At 37.7% G+C, this 17,455-nt stretch overlaps 1 long non-coding RNA gene across 1 annotated transcript; it reads left to right on the top strand.

The window, feature by feature from the left end:
* The first annotated feature begins 7,774 nt into the window (after positions 1–7,774).
* Positions 7,775–16,403, top strand: LOC139437384 (uncharacterized). Its single transcript, XR_011647139.1, has 2 exons — positions 7,775–8,052; positions 15,955–16,403. It is a non-coding gene; the product is annotated as an uncharacterized lncRNA (long non-coding RNA).
* The last annotated feature ends 1,052 nt before the right edge of the window (positions 16,404–17,455 follow it).

The following is a 17,455-nucleotide window of genomic DNA, read 5'->3' as shown; positions in this document are numbered from 1 at the left end:
TAAACAATTGATCCATTTAATTAACTTTTCATGATTTCACACTCACTAAATACCCTTTGAAAACGCCCAGCCCATGTAATAGTGAAGGCGCACAATTAATGGAGGGATTTCTGATTATGATTTGGCTTTATAACTAGTTTGCTACAAGCTGCTACTGTGCAGATCAGGCTAAAACCTGGGTATTTTGGATTATATGACAGTTCTGCTTTTCAAAATTCACAGACATTCTGGTGTTTATTTCATTTTTGTGGAGGAAATAATTTTCTCGAGGCCTGATCACCCCTGAAACGTTGTAGAAAAAATAAAGTTAGTCACTGAAACTTCTATTCCAGCTACTGACCTAGGAATGAAACAGGTGGACTAGGAATGAACAGGTTAGACTATCCTGTTTCTGCACCACCCCCACTTTTAGCCCCATCTGAACAAAGAGGGTCTGACTCAATCCCCAGCAGTAAAACCCATCTGTGTGTGCCCCCTTGTTCTGGGCATGGTAAGAAGAGAAGATCTGGGTCAAGCAAAAATTCCAGTCCCAGGAATGTGGGAAAATGACATATTATTGCTAGTTAAACAGGAGAGTCAAAGATGTTCTTAAGATAATTTTAAGGGTTCATAACAAAAGAACCCTAAAATTATAGTGGTAATTAAAATTGCATGTGTGCTACTCTCCAGTTCATTGGATTCACCCAGGACAACTAACAAGGAGATGATGATGGACAATACCCATTCCCAGGGAACAGAGAGAGTCTGCAACTGCAGGCAAGATAGTTCCATCCATCTGCCCCATGGGAGCTAAGTTCCTTCTCGATTAGAAGCAAAGTGGGCATCACCATCCCAATATCCTTAAGATTGGGGAGTGAACAGTGGACTAAAGTAGACTTACTATTATTCTAGCAAAGGAAGAGCTCTTATCATTGCTGTAAAGGCAGTGGCCACCGGAGGTTCTGAGGGATGGGAGAGGGAAGAATAGGTGTAATATGGGGGCATTTTCAGGACTTTGGATTTGTCTTGCATGACATTGCAGTGACGGATACAGGCCATTACATATTTTGTCATAACTTACAAAATTGTGTGGGACAAAGTGTAAACTATCATGCAAACTGTAGTTCATGGTTAGTAGCAATGCTTCAGTGTGGGTTTGTCAATTGTAACAAATGAACCACACTAATGAGGGATGCTGTTAATGTGGGAAAGTGTAGGAGCGGGGGGCATATAGAAATCCCCTATACTTTTTATGTAACATTTATGTACTCTAAAGTTTCTTTAAAAACAAAAAAATTTTTTTTTTTTAAAACTGCATGGGGGGTAGGGGAATGGGATCTGGGACTGCCATCTCCTAATTCCAGTACTGCCAATTGGATGAGCTCTTGATCAACTTGGGCGAGCCATCTTTTAGACCATACTCCTGTCATTTGCATCTCTCTTTCCTTACTGATACACACACACACAGATGCTCATATGTGTTATCTTATTAAAATGTTTTATGCAAACATAAAAAGAGTACCATGACAAATTTCAAATTAACTGGCATTGACTTGAAAATAGCCTATATGGTTAATTCCTTTATCTGTGAGTCTTCATCAACACCTGATACTTAAATTTTTAAACAATCCAGTCATATGCTGGAGTTTTTCAGAACTCTCCAGTAAAAAGAGCCACATGAGATGAAATTTTAGGTTCTTATTAATTAGAAGGAGGCTCTAAGTTGCTTTCAAAGGCAAAGATGTCACTCTCCCTTTAACTAAATTCATTTTCTTGCTATTAATAATTCTTTGTTGACCCAGCATCTGACTCACTAGTAACTGGAAGCATTTATGCATCTTCCTGATGGGAGAACAACCAGTTGTAGCATTGGCCGAACTAGCAGGGTTGAATGATTGTGTATAGAAACTGAGCTATCGGTGGGGTAAACTTGATCATTGCCATATTTTTTTCAAAAGCATAAAGATATATTGAGTAGGCTCAAAGAATGTATGTGCTTATAAATTATATTAGTCTATAGGAGAAATAAGAAAAGTATAAGAAAGAAATCCCTAATCTTATGCTCAGTGGGCAAACTGACTTAATGGATATCAGTTTCATCAAGCGTGGAGTCAGATGCGCCTTAGACACCAATAGAGCTATTGTACTTGCAGAGCTGTTGGAAAAACTTTGGATAAAAGAATCTATGTGAGTAAAAGGGGCTGAGAATATTGAAAGATAAAGATAATTCACTATTAACTCAACCTCCGTATTCAAGGTTGGAAGTACAAAGAATCTCATGAATGCTAGCATACCAATTCAAGATTTATGCTGTCGATAACCATTTTCAATCAAGCATAATATGCAAATACCATGTTTCAGTTATTAGAAATAGAAGGAAAAACAGTCTAATTTTTGGCACTTCTTAAATTTAATAATCACTAGTGTGCTGGAAAGAATAAACAAAAGTCCTTTCCTGGGATTAGCAGATAAAGAGCTAATATCTGTCAGTAAATGCCATGATGATTATGATACATGTCTCTGGTTTGGATTCATTCATTGATTGCGCAGCTACTACTTAAATAATACTTCAAGAGATATTTCTGAAAATGCAGACTGGTCTTCAGTGTTGTGGTTGTAGGGAATGGATTAATAAGTTGTCAGCAGGAAATTCATTCCTTTCTTCTTATTGCCCAGAAAGCAGGTATCCTGCTGCTCGCTAGGATTACTAGTGTCCAATGAAAGGTAGAGGGGTCAGCTGTGTCACAGTCAGGTTTTACTTTTACGTAATTATGTTCCTTTTATTATGTCTGCACTCTTCGACCTAAAACTTTTGTTATCTTAGTCAAATGTGCCATTGGCATATTCATGAGTTCTTATTTTGTTTTGTTTTTAATACAACACTGTCAAGTTGAATCTTAAGAAACTGCCATTTTGTAGATCTAAAATGATCAACTATTGGAAATATGGTTCAATCTAATATTAATTTACTTTCTTATGAGGAAAGGGCCAGGGGAGAATTTGATAGAAAGCAGTAAAGGAAAGAAGACAAATTTTATGTGTGTTGTAAATGTGTGTGTGTTTCTTGAAAGTCTACTATGTACTCGGCAGTGCCCCAGGCACCAGATATACGGCAAAAACAAGAAAAGATCCTGCTCTCATGAAGTTCACATGACTGTAGCAAAGACAGACAAGCAAACTCATACACAAGGGAGTTCCAGATGCATGCTATGAAGAAGAGATTATTCAGTGAAAGGCAATAGAGAGAGACTTGGGGGGTGGGGCAGGGCAGCGATTTTAGACAGGGTAGTTGGGAAAGGCCCCTGTAGATGATGACAGTCAAACAGAAACTTGGAAAAACGGAGACAATACACCTCGCAATTAATTAGGGGTATCATGTGCTATGTGAATAGACTAGCAAGTCAAAATAGCTGTTCCAGACAGTTCCTTCCTCTTTAATAGTTGTTTTCGTGGGGGACTGAGCCCTGGAGCTCCCTACTAAGCCATCTTCCCCAGAAGTCTCCCTCATTCCTCATCTTTTCATGGATAAGTTTCAGGAACAGACTTGCTTAGGGTAGGTTAATGAGAAATGGGATATGAGGAAATTGAGACTGTCTTTCTAGCCAACCTTTACAGGACTTTTGCTCAAAAAGGTGATAAAAATTGGGGCAATTACTGGAGAGAAACTTTAAGCTGGAGTAAAATGGTTGGTTGAATGTAGGTAAGCATGGCTTGCATTTCTATAAAATACAGTAGTACAAATTGCCACAAATCAGAGGAGAACAAATCCAATGAAACTTTACTTGGTAGCGGGTTAAAAGCTACAAGCCTGGAGAGTGGTTATCTAAGAGGAAAATAACAGGGTTTCTAGGGCAAGTAAGGATAAACTTCTACGCTTTCTGCATTATAACCAGTGAAATGTTTGGCTTGGAAAAAATGAAAGGGGTGGGAAAAGAATTTCAATTTGACCTTAAATTCAACAACTTGTCTGATTGAATCTTTTTCCATGGATTGAGCAAGATAGAATTGGGGAGTGAGGGGGTGGGGTCATCCCTCCCTGGGCAGAACCTCAATGGTTCTCGCATTTCCTAGGATCTCTTAAAGCCTCCTTTAAACACAGCCTGTTTATAAAGCGACCTCAGTGGTTTGGGTATATTCCCTACAGCCCTGGCATTCTCTCAGTACAGCATCTCAGAAAGTAGGCAGTGAGTCAGAGGCTGAGATTACACACACACTGAGCAGCACAGAAGATCAACCTGGAAGAAAGGCTTTTTGGGGTAGTCCATTCTTTTAATTAAATATTTATGTTGTCACAGTTAAGAAGGATGGAATCCATACTAATCAAAACTCTTGTGCAGGATTTGATTTCTAGAACTACATTAGATTTCATGAAATAATATCCTGGTTTTCTGAAAGCAGAGTCCTGGATCTTCCCTTGCAGTCACATTCATAGGAGATGAGTCTGCTCTAAGTTCCTAACTCAGCTGATGAACCATCAAAAGGAAAACTTGGCATATATTATTGGCATGTTTAAAGAATTGGGAATAAAGAACTTTGCTTTCCTGGTGGTGTTAGCTTTTCTTTTTTGGTTTTGTGTTGTTTTAAGGTTTATTTATTTATTTACTTTCCCCCTTCCCCTCCTCCTGCCCTGCTGTTTTTGCTGTCTGTGTTGTATTCTCTTCTCATTTCCTCTCCTCTAGGATTCACCGGGATTCGATCCTGAAGACGTCTGATAGGGAGAGAAGGTTCCCTGTCAATTGCGCCACCTCAGTTCCTGGTTCCTGCTGCACTTCACCTTAACTCTCCCCTTGTTTCTCTTTTGATGTGTCATCATCTTGCTGCATGACTCAGTTGCACAGGGCACTGGTTTGCGGTGCAGGCACTAACACGGACACTTGTGTGGGCACTGGCTCACCACGCAGGCACTCACGTAGGCACTGGCTTGCCACGCAGGCATGCTTTCTCTTCTTCTTTTTCACTAGGAGGCCTCAGAGATCGAACCCAGGTCCTCCAAAATGGTAGGTGGAATCTCTATCACTTGAGCCACATCTGCTTCCCTAACTTTTCTCTTGTTTGCTTTTCTCATACTGTCATTAAACTAGTAGTTTATTTCTAGCTGTAAGTTGTAAAACATATGCCTAGAAGGATTAAGACAAACTAAACCTGAAATAATGTATTTCTTTAAAATGCCCAAATAAAAACTTCGGAGTATATTATGGAAACTTTATATGGATCGTGTTATAGGTAAAAAAATAATACATATGATTTACATGTGACTGATCTTTGTGTGCATCCACATGCCCCCAAAGAGCTATGAAAGCAAAGAGTTTACTTCTCACAATAGGATATAAGACTTTGCATTGCTATTTGATAAAACACAAATCCTGGTCTTTCAAGTTCAAGAATTTCATTTCATTTAGACCAGGATTAGTGAAAAATTAAGAATGAAAACTAAGTACATGTATATAACTTTTCAGGTCAACAGTAGGCAAATTATATTATGCCTGATTTATACATGCATAAATCAATCCCATCCTTATTACTGTTTTTAAACAATAGAGAGGGGCATTTATCATCCAAGAATAGTGAGCCAAATTTCAAATCTCTCTTTTTAGTTGCGTAAAGAAGTCAGGTCTTGAACCTAAGTATTCTGGAGAGTATATTCTTAACCACTAAACAATGGGTGAGATGAACTCATGTTTGGGCACGGAAAGTCCTGTTATGGTGATGGAGGAAAGTAGAATCACAGCTGGAAGGACATTTAGCAACCATTGTTATTTTTAATCTGTGTTATGAGAAGACCATCCCCATGTACTGTACTGTTTGGATGGAGATTATGGGCAGGGTCATTGACCTCATATGAGTTAAGCTTCCAGCTCAGGTAGCTCAGCTATCTCAGAGAGGATACAGTGCGCTCCCACTTGCTTAAAGCTACACTAGCCACAATTTTGGCTTTCCAATTAAAGTACTATAAGCATCCTTACTTTTGAAGGATCACGTAGAGTTTTAAGGGACCCTCGACATTGTGGCTGTTACCTTTGAGCCAAGGTGGATAGGGGGAAAGGTCAGAAGACAGAGCTCCTTAGACCTTTTGAGTCCTGATGCAATTTAGTCACAGTCATTCCTATTAGCTCATGCAATCAAAATATGTCAGAGAACAAAGCTTTCTATTGTAATTTTCAAATCACACACTCAAACAGGTATGCAAGTGAAAGGCCTTTGAAAAACTAGGAAATTGGGCTGGATAGGTTGAATGCTTTCTTTGAAGAGTTAGCTAGAGCAAAATTTTCAGTGCTATAAGGGCTGAGAGGTTGAGAGGAGATCTATACATTCTAAGTATGATGGATACACCAGTCGTAACCTGCTTTTCACTCAGTGTGTGCCTATTATCTAACGAGGCTGTCTGCCCCATCGTGTTAATGTTAGTTACAGTTATTTTATTGTTAAAATTCTTTTTACTATTATTAAATTCTTTTATCAAAGCATTTTTATTATGTATGTAAATGACCATTTTATTATAGAAGATATATGTATGTGTGTATGTGTGTGAGTGAGTGAGGCTAAAGAACATTCCAGGTCAAAAAGCTTGTAGAGAAGTTATTTCTTGCACTAGATACTCAGACCATTTTCAGTTCCTTGGCAAACACATGCTCTTTGTTTTTAAACACATCAAAGCTTTGCTTCCAGCAGAAGACAAGCTTCTGGGTTCTTTCCTCTCTGAATCAAAATTTGAATGTTTTTCTCATGGAAAATGCTTAGTCTAAATTAATAAACAGGAAATTACCCCTATCTCTCTCCTTCATAACTCTTTTCCAATCAGAACCACAATTTAGGCAAATAAATTTTTGGCAAAAGAGTAAGTAAGCAATTGTTATTGGGCATATTGTTTTGTGATTCATAGACACACATTTGTGATGTTGTATATTTACAGCACATACGCAAATGACATATTCTCCCATCAGCTTTTTCCTGAGTTCCGAGAGAACCCTTAACATTAAATCTCTGCTTCTAAAAGAACGGACTACTCCAAAAATATGCTAACCATCCACTTCTTTGTTTGCATTCTACTCAGTGGCTTATATAAATATTCAAGCTCTACAGAGAGAATGTAAAATGAAGTGCTTGACATTCTCCATGATGCTCCCAGCATTCCTTCTGGGACAGACCTAAGCTGCTAAACCACACTTACTCCACTCTCTTATTCTGGACTGCTGATGCCCTAAGAGGACAATTTTAGTAAGAAAAGAGAAGTGGGCCATGGGAAACCCTCGTTACATGATTGTGATGGACACAGCATAGGAATGCCATTACTTATGCAAAGCACTTATTGAAAACTTAAGGAAGAAGAGAGGAATTTTTCTCTCTGAATCATTCTCCAAAGACATGCTTAGATAAAGTTCTAGAAAAACAAAGAAAAGCACTTCATATTTTTTCCAAAGTCTTGCTCCATTTAAAGTGCCTTGCATTTCATGTACTTTCTTAAAACTGTGATACACATTTTTTACACATACACCGATTTTCAAGTAGTAAAACAATTTCTCATTCTACAGCAAAAACGATGGCTCTAATTTACTGATTGGCACTCTAACCCATAGCATCCAAAGACTTCACTTGCTGCTCTTTCTCTCTCCCCATTTTCCCATTTTGAGTATTTTTCTCTTACACTTTCTCATTATCATTCTAAAGTAATACAAAGTACCTTTGTATAAGCCAGCAACTCCCCAAACCACATTCCAAGCAAAGGCAGTTTGGTGAGACTTCAATAGATGTTTCTGAGTATTAGGATTCCATTTCAAATTTGTTTAGAAATGTTCCCTGTCAAACAAAATTTAACGTGTTTCTTTATATAGGATTGCTCAGTCCTTCAGGAGCTTGTGACTCAAGAAGCCCCAAAATGGAAATATCATAAGCTTCCTCCTCTTCCCCCCTTCGGAAAACTTCTGGCAGGGCATTTTCTAGTCTCAGAACAGACACCGGGCTTGAGAGCTCAGTGGAATACTCACAAACCGACTTTTCAACTCTGACATAGGTGTGGACAGACTGAAGAGTAGATGGCTCTCTTTCACCTGATGATGGTCTGGAAAATCAGAAGGGGTATGTTTGTTTGTTTAATGTCTCTTCCCCCCTCCCAGTGCAATCTTAAATTGCAAGTTATTCCCAACATCTCTGGTAGTGAGATTAGCATTACCTATTTTAAAACATTACAAAATCAATGTGAAGGAATGCGTTAGAATTTGCATGAGAACTCTTTTATGAGTTCCCCATCTCATGCCTTCTGACGGAACAGTGAGCACGTTCATTAGACAGGTGGCCCACAGGGCCTTGCATTTGGTAGCGCATTACAACTTCCAGTCTATTGGGGGAATATAGAAGAGTATAGAGATCTTCAGGAGAGGAAACATTATCAATAGCTGACAGACACTGAGGATATTGTTGAACTTAATTGAAATCTGGTTCATAGGATAAGATAAAAAAGGCTGTCCTTAAATAATTTAACTGTTTTAAAGGAGCCTCAGGTGTATTGGATCAATCGTAATTACTCCTTTGTGACAGGTTTTTGTTGATCTGTGCCTGGTGTTATTTATTTGTTTGTTAGATTGTTTCAATAATATATACATAATCTAAAACATTGACAAGCATTGACAATCATTTACATCTACTTGTATGGTTCTCCTTCAGGCCATCCTACTCGCTCACTCTACTCAAATTTACATAAATATATTAGCACTCACTTTGGTATGATGTGCATACATTCTTTTCCATGCAACCTGTTTATGGAATACATATTCTTTCTCTTTTCTAAAAAAAAAAAGATCTTGTCATGTCATTTCACCAGTACTTGAAAAGGTTATTTCCAAACCCTCTCAACTGGCTTTGGTCTGTTTGTTTAGTCATATCTGCCGGCAGTTGGTAAAGTCTCACTTAACAGCTACACGGTACTGTGCAGTTTGCACACTTCTTACCTAAAAAGTTAGCTCTTGCAATTTTTCACCGGTTCTATAAGGTGAGCATGATTTACACCACAAGGAAACAGAGTTGGAGGGATTAAGGGGGTGGGAACCAGAACTTGACTCAAGTCCTGAGTTCTTTTCATGATGCAAGACCTGTAGGTGCCCCTCTATACCACTCAGCTGGGCTAATAGGGTCCTTCCAGAGTTCCAAGGATGGAGCAATGAAGGCTCTTTTCCATTGTCATTAAAGTGACCGCCATGGTACATGATGGGACAGGTACTGACTTCCGTCTGTCCATGCTTGTTGAAGAACTATGTGCTAAGTCAGAGGTCATTTTGGCCATTGTTTCTCTTGTCCTGAAAGCATCGTGTAATTCCAGAAAGATTTGTACAGGAGCCCAAAGCCTGTTGGCAAAAGGCTCATGTTTTCAAAGTGAAAACAAATAACTTATCTCTGCTTCCCCTGCAGCTGTCTTTTCTGGGACTGTGTTGATTTTCCTCCTTGATTATAAGCTTTAAGAAAAGCAGGGAAAGAGTTTTCTTGTGAAGTAAACTTGAGGCATCTTATTTCCTGAATTCAGAAAATTTATCAGTCTTCCTCTTAAATTATTATTTGGTACTGAGATATTTTGTAGATCCAATAAAACCACAAGCATTTGGTCTAGTAGGAATAAGAGGAGATGTGTTTGTAGTGGTGAAAAAATATATAGATTATGAACTATTTTTAACCCCAATTTTATTATTTTCCAGTCCATGTAATTAGAACAAGGCTGACAAAGTGTTGCCTAGTAGTTGTATTTAAGTAGCTTTACTTAGTTAATAGCCAATAATGATTTGTAATTAATAAATAATGCAAATGTAAATAGAATCTTCTATACTGCCTCCCAATGCTTGAAAACAATTAATTCTCTTTAAATAACCTGGAAATTACCCAAGTAGCCTTGGTGATGCTGTTAATTTTCACGGTAAAAAAAAAATTCTGTGTAAGAAATATAAAGGGAGCTTTAGCTCTAGCCCTTCCTGAATTGTAACACGTATTGAAGCAGAGTCGTCCAAGTTCATGAGGTACGATTGACCAGTGGTATAGCAGTTGATGCAGAAAACAATGTGTTCTGGAAAAAATTCAGAAAGTGCCTCAGTAAGTCCCTGGATACCTCAGGAAAATACTTAAACCTTATAATGTTGTAAATGTTCCTTATAATTTCCTATGGCAGTGTCCTCAAATTGAAGGATAAAGAAACCTGAGAAAGCGGAACCACATTAGGAAATTGTGACTCTCGAGAAAAATGAGAAAAGGCTCTGGATGGGAACTATAGAGATAAGGAAGCCTGGTAGTAACAATGTGAATGTACCTAGGTGGGAGGAGTGATGGGAAGATTTCAGGGATTTGCAAGAGATTATATGTGGAATGTGAAGAAGGGTGAGCAATGGAAGATAATTCTGTGATTTCTAACGGATTGCATCATTTGTCAAATTCTTACCAATTGTCACCAGGGGACAGAGGGAAAATAAAGATCGTTCAACCTCAAATCTTTCATGCACTTGGGAAAAGAAGTCAACAGATTTCCCACCATTGATGGGTTTGCTTTTTCAATTTTGTAGATAAAATCTGACCCATGGATGCACTAAAATTCTTAATTTCTATATTAATGAAGGTCTATTTTTTTTTCCCAAACCTTGTCTTATTTTGATATTCATCCCATAAGAACTTACAACACAAACACACACACAGAAGGAAGACAGAGATTTCTAAAGCCAAGTGGACTCCATTACAGAGAAACTGAAGACCACCCAATCACCAGGATTTTGGGGAAGGTCAGGCTGCAGACCTTGAGGTCCCACCAACCCCAGCATGTGTGCACATGGTTTTGGTTCCCCTTATGGTACTGAAGTGCATTTTCACTTTTGCCACCCTTTTGCCCTAGTTGATTTCTCCTAGATCTTCTAGACCCAATATTAATAGTATTAGGATTTTATCTCTGCAAATTTCCCGGCTACCTGGACATAACTGAATGTCCTCTCATCGGTGTTTCCCTGTGTGCTAGTTGGGGTTCCCCAGAGAAACAGAATTGACAGGACATAAACACACACACACCTACACACACATAAGCATATATGTGTAAATATTAAGAGATGTATTACATGAATTGGTTCATGAGACCGTGGGGATTGACAAATCCAAATTCCACAGGGCAGGCCTCAAGGTGGACACTGATGAAGGTGAGGTTTGATTCCCTAGGAGAAGCTGGCCTGCTGGAGTCGAGGCAGGACTTCTTCTTTCTAACTTCTGAAATCCTCAGTTCTGACTTTAAGACCCCCAACCGATTAGGTGAGGAGGTGTCTCTCATTGCTGAGGGCAAGCCCCTTGTTGATTGTAGATGCAATCATCTGATTACAGATGCAAACCCTCACAGTAACAACCGGGGCAGTGCTTGCCTAACCAAACAACTGACACCTTAACATAGTCGAGTTGACACGTGAAATTAATCATTACACCCCGGCACATGAATAGGCATGTTAGAACATTTTTCGTATGCATATTATTATATTCCATTTCCTTTAATTTTTTGAAAATTAATACATGAGATGATTTTCATATTTAAATAGTGTTCTCCTTTCACCCCTATTTATATCTGAGCAAGTCGTACCTTGCCATCACTACACTTAGCTAGTCAAGAAACACTTAGCTAGTTTCTTGTGCGTTCTTCCAACACTTTTTTCTGAATATGTAGAAAAATTCAAATATGTTCTTTTTTTTAAAGATTTTTTTTTATTTCCCCTCCCCCCCCAGTTGTCTGCTCTCTGTGTGTTCTTCTGTGACCCCTTCTATCCTTATCAGCGGCACCAGGAATCTGTGTTTCTTTTTATTGCGTCATCTTGTTGTGTCAGCTCTCTGTGTGTGCGGCACCATTCCTGGGCAGGTTGCACTTTCTTTAGCACTGGGCAGCTCTCCTTATGGGGCGCACTCCTTGCGCATGGGGCTCCCCTACACAGGGGACACCCCTGTGTGGCACGGCACTCCTTGTGCACATCAGCACTGCTCATGGGCCAGCTCCACACAGGTCAAGAAGACCCGGGGTTTGAACCGCAGACCTCCCATGTGGCAGACAGACGCCCTATCCATTGGGCCAAGTCTGCTTCCCTCAAATATATTCTTATTTTCCCTTCTTCCCCACAACCTCCAGAAGATTACATCCTAAGCATATTCTTCTGTCCCTTGCTTCTTTACTTAATTTTTCTAGAAGATACTCCACATTAGTATGTAGATAAAACTTTCTTTTTATTTCAACTGTGTTATTTATTTAACCTGCCCACTATGAATGACTATTATTTCCAATCTTTTCCTATTAGAAACAGTGCTGCAATAAACACTTTTGTATATGTAATTTCACATGTATGAAATTCCAGAAGTGAAATTGCTCAAGCTGTATATTTGTTTTTAATTTTTTCATCTAATAAACTTTATTTTTAAAGAAGTTTTAGATTACCAAAAAGTTACATCAAAAGTATAGGGGTTCCCATATACCCTACCCCATCTCCCTCCCACATTTTCCCCTATTAATAACATCATACATTAGTGTGGCACATTTGTTACAACTGATGAACAAATAATGGCTTGTATCTGCCATTTCAATATCACACAGAACAAATCCAACGCCCTAAAAGTGCCGTATGTTTCACCTATTCTCCCCTCCTCCCTTCTCTGGTAACCCCTATCTTTATATCAATGTTGTAAGTTTTTCCATTACTACGATAATAATAAGTCTATTTGGGTCCATGGTTGCATTATCTCCATATGTTTGTTCATTCCTCAGTCTTGAAGATTTTTAAATCACGATGCCCCCTCTGCCTCAGATTGAGAGGGGGCTTAGATCTTATGGGGCAGATGGAAAGAACTGTTTTGCTTGCAGCTGTAGAGACAGTCTGTTTTGGGGGACGGGAGTTGTTATCATTATCATTTTGTTAGTTGTCCTGGCCAAGTCCCAGTGAACTGGAGAGTAGGTGTTGGCTGCAACATTGCCGAGATTCCAGGCTCAACTGGCACATGAACAGCCAGAAGATTTAAATCTCTGGGACATATATTTGTTTTATATTGATAAATCTTGCCAATTGCTGTCCATCAGGTTTGTTAGAATTTCTACTCCAACTCAAAACCAGTGGGATTCTCTGATTCTGTGGCCTGCCAACATAATGTTATTTGACTTTTCCACTTGTTATTCGATATATGAAAAAAGGATATCTTATTCACTTTTCTCTTAATATGTATAAGGTTAAACACCTAGCCTTTCCTTTTCTTGAACTTACTCTCACTGTACTTTAGACCATTTTCTATTGTATTATTGGTCTTTTTCTTTTCTATTTCTTGGAGTTCTTTATATACTAGGGAGAATTATTTAATTTTTTCTGTGACTTGAGCTGCAAACATTTTTACTAGTTTTTTTCATTGTTTCTTTATATCGCCAATAGGGTTTTTTGCCATCTGGATTTTTTTTCCAATTTTTTTTAATATTGATAAAAAGTACTCAGATTTATCGAACTTTTCCTCTATGACTTGTGGATTTTGAGTCATAGTTTGAAAGATCATCTTCACTCAAAGTTCATGACAAATTACTCCTTGTTTGTTTTTATTTCCTAGTGATTTTATCACTTGTTTTTTAAAACCTATGATTTGGAATTCATCATGGTATTAGAATGAGATATAAATCTGCCTTCCCATTACTAATTATTAATATATAAATTCTTATTTGGTTGACTTGCACTTTTCCCATTCTTTTGCTTGCCCTCCCTTTCCCATCCCATCTGCATCTATTAATTTTTTAATTCGGATAGCTCGTGACACATTTTTAATCTATTATTAATTTCTTTATGCTACTAATTTTATGTAATGTTATGTTTTTTACCTTATTCATCTCTTGTTGAATCTATTTATTCCTTCCTTTTGTCTCCTTCTTTTACTTTTCCTTTGGTTAATTTTTAATTTTTTTCTAAATTTTTGAAAAAGATGTTTAATCACTTCATTTTAAAATTAATATACTTAATGCTCTCCAAGTATGGTCTTTGGCTATATGCCACAGGTTCTCATAATACTGTTTCCATTATTGATATTTTCTTAGTGTATCAATTCATCAGTTGATGGACACTTGGGTTCCTTCCATCTTCTGGCAATTTGGAATAATATTGCTATGAACATCAGTGTGCATCTCTTCAGGTCCGTGCTTTCAATTCTTTTGGGTATAAACCTAGTAGAGGGATTCTGGGGTCATATGGTAGGTCTATACTCAACTTCCTGAGGAACCACTGAAAAGTCTTTCGAAGGAGCTGCACCATTTTACTTTGCCATAGCAGTGAGTGACAGTTCCTGCTTCGACATCCTCACCAACACTCATAATACTCCATTTTTTAAATAGCTGCCATTTAGTGGGTGTGAAATGGTATCTTCTAAGGCTTTGATTTGCATTTCCCTGATGGCTACTGATGTTGAACACATTTTCATGTGATTTTTCGCCACTTGTATATCTTCTTTGGAAAGATGTCTGTTCAAGTCTTTTGTCCATTCTTTAACTTAATTAGGTTGTTTGTCTTTTCATTGTTAAGTTGAAGGATTGATTTATATATTCTGTGTTTTAAACCTTTACTAGACGTGGTTTCTACGTATTTTCTCTCATTGTGTATGTTGTCTTTTAATTTCATGATAAAGTTATTTGGGGACCAAAAGTTTTACAATGTGATAAGGTCTCATTTATCTTTTTTTTAGTTTGTTGCTTGTGCTTTGAGTGTAATATCTAAGAAACCATTGCCTAGCAAAATGTCTTAAAGATATTTCCCTACTTTTTCTTCTAGGAGTTTGATAGTTCTATCTCTTATATTTAGGTCTTTGATCCATTTTGAGTTGATTTTTTTAATATGGTGTGTGGTAGGGTCCTCTTTTGTTTTCAGTTGGAGATTCAGTTTTCCCAGCACCATTTGTTGAAGAGAATATTCTTTCCCTACTAACTGGTCTTTGTCACTTTGACAAAAATCAATTGGTCATAAATATGAGCATTGATTTCTGAGCTCACATTTTAATCCCATTGGTATATATGTCTGTCCTTGCTAATACCATGCTGTTTAAAAAATACAGTGGCTTTATAGTAAGTTTAAAGATTGGAAAGTGTGAGCTCCCTAACTTCATTCTTCTTTTTCAGGATGACTTTGGCTATTCAGGACCCCTTACCCTTCCATTGGTTATCTGAGGATGCAAATAATGAAAATAAGAAATGAAAAGGGCAACATTTCTATCAACTGTGCTGAAAACAAAAGGTCTATAAAAGGATACTATGAACAACTGTATGTCAATAAGTTAGATAACCTAAATGAAATGGACAAATTCTTAAAAACATACAAACAACCTACATTGGATCAAGAAGAAATAGAAGATCTCCACACTCCAATTATTAGTAAATAAAGAGATTAAAGCAGTAATCAAAGACCTCCCTAGAATGAAAAGCCCAGGATCAGATGCTTTATATTAGAATTCTACCAAACTTTCCAAGAAGATTTAACCCCAATTCTGTCAAACTCTTTCAAAAAATTGGTTAGGAGAGACTACTCCCTAATTTATTCTATGAGGGCAACATTACCCTCATACCAAAGCCAGATAGACACACTACAAGAAAAGAAAACTAATGACCAGTATCTCTTATGAATATAGAAGCAAAAATCCTCAGCAAAATACTAGCAAAACAAATCCAACAGCATATTAAAAGAAGTATACACCATGGTCAGGTGAGGTTTATCCTTGGTATTCAAGGTTGATTCAACATAAGAAAATGAGTTAATGTAATGTATCACATTAGCACAAGGAAGGACAAAAGGAACACATGAGCATCTCAATTGATGCAGAAACAGCATCTGACAAAGTCCAGCACCTTTTCCTGATTAAAAAAAACACTTAGAACCCTAGAAATAGAAGAAAACTTTCTCAAAACTTTATTCTTTTCCTAGTTTGATTTAAAATTTTTAATATCTAACATGGTTATTAAATTTTATTTAAAAATTTTTTCAGGGAAGGAGCTGTGGCTCAATCAGATGAGCTCCCATCTACCATATGGGAGGCCCTGAGTTCGTGTCCTGGGGCCTCCTTGTGAAGGCAGGCTCGCCCTCATGCTGCGGAGTGCCACCCAGCCTGCAGAAGCGACGGAGAGCAAGGTGAAGCAACAAAAAGAAGGGAGACAAGCAAGAATACAGACACGCCCAGAGCGAATGGACACAGAGAGCAGACAGAAAGCAAGCTGCAAGCAGGGAGGGGAAATTTAAAAAATACAGACACAGAAGAACGTACAGCGAATGGTCACAGAGAGCAGACAGCACACAAAAAGCCTCAAGAGGAGGGGATTAAAAAAAAACTTTTTCAGTTTTTATTGATCTAATTGTTTGGTTTTTCCTATTAAATCTGACATATTTGAGAAGAGAGGGAGAAGGAGATATTAAAGCACCCTTGCTTTCCTGGGCTAATTCCAACTAGTTGTGTGTGATTTTATCAATATGTCTGATATGTTCTTCCCATTTATCTTGTGTTTTCTGTATGTCCTTTCTCCTACACTTTGCCCTCTCTTCTACACCTCTCAGGCATTTTTAAAGTTGAGTTGCATTGCTTGTTTTTCCTTATTCCATTTCTTTTCCCATGAAATCCTGTTTTTCGATTTCTTCCCTTTATTTTGCTACAGGAGATCCTTAATATATTCCTTATATTTTTCATATCCAAGAATGCCTTTTACCATTACATTTGACTAGAATTTTGGGTGGATATTTTAATTTAAAAATAATTTTCCTCCAGTCCATTAAGGTGACCCAATCCAGGCCTCCGCCCTCCTTCCACGTTGCTGATGAGACTTCTCACACCTGTTTTATTCTCAGTCCTTTGTAAGTTGCTGGAAACTTTTCAAAGATGTTAATCCCCATATTGTACTTATCACTATGCTATATTTATATTTGATGCTATTATTTGTTGCAAACATTTTTGTGAATGTTTCCAAATTGAAATTTTGTTTACGGAATTCAGTTCTCATTCTTTTTTTTTTCCCCTTAGTCAGACCAGATGGATTTCAATTAGCTCATCCTCTCAAATACCCACTATGCTCTGATGACACCCACATGGGGACCCTCCCTTGAACTCAAAACTCAAATTTCAACTATATTTAAAATAATCATAATACTAAGTACAGTGTTTACAGTCATTGAGAAAATAGTGCCAATCAATCTGTTTTGCTAAGTGTTTTACAAGAGTTTTCTGATTTTATTCTTCCAAAATCCCTATTTTTAGTTCATTTTAATTAAGAGGGTTCTGAGAACCCCAGAGAGATTAAGCTAATGTTCTTCCCATTTTTCTTTTAGTCTCTGACAGAGCCAGATCTCAAATTCAGGTCAGACTTCATGACCATGATCTTCATCACTCTGCTATATTGTCTCACTCCTTATTTCTACTTATATGCTCACAAGCTCCTCACATTAGCAGATCTCACATCTGGTCCATCATCTGTGTCCCCAAATAGGTCTCCTCTTTCCTA

The sequence above is a fragment of the Dasypus novemcinctus genome, chromosome 22, assembly GCF_030445035.2.
Source record: "Dasypus novemcinctus isolate mDasNov1 chromosome 22, mDasNov1.1.hap2, whole genome shotgun sequence".
Classification (NCBI taxonomy): Eukaryota; Metazoa; Chordata; class Mammalia; order Cingulata; family Dasypodidae; genus Dasypus; species Dasypus novemcinctus.
Note: the sequence above shows the minus strand (reverse complement) of the source record. Positions and strands in the feature narration are given on the sequence as shown.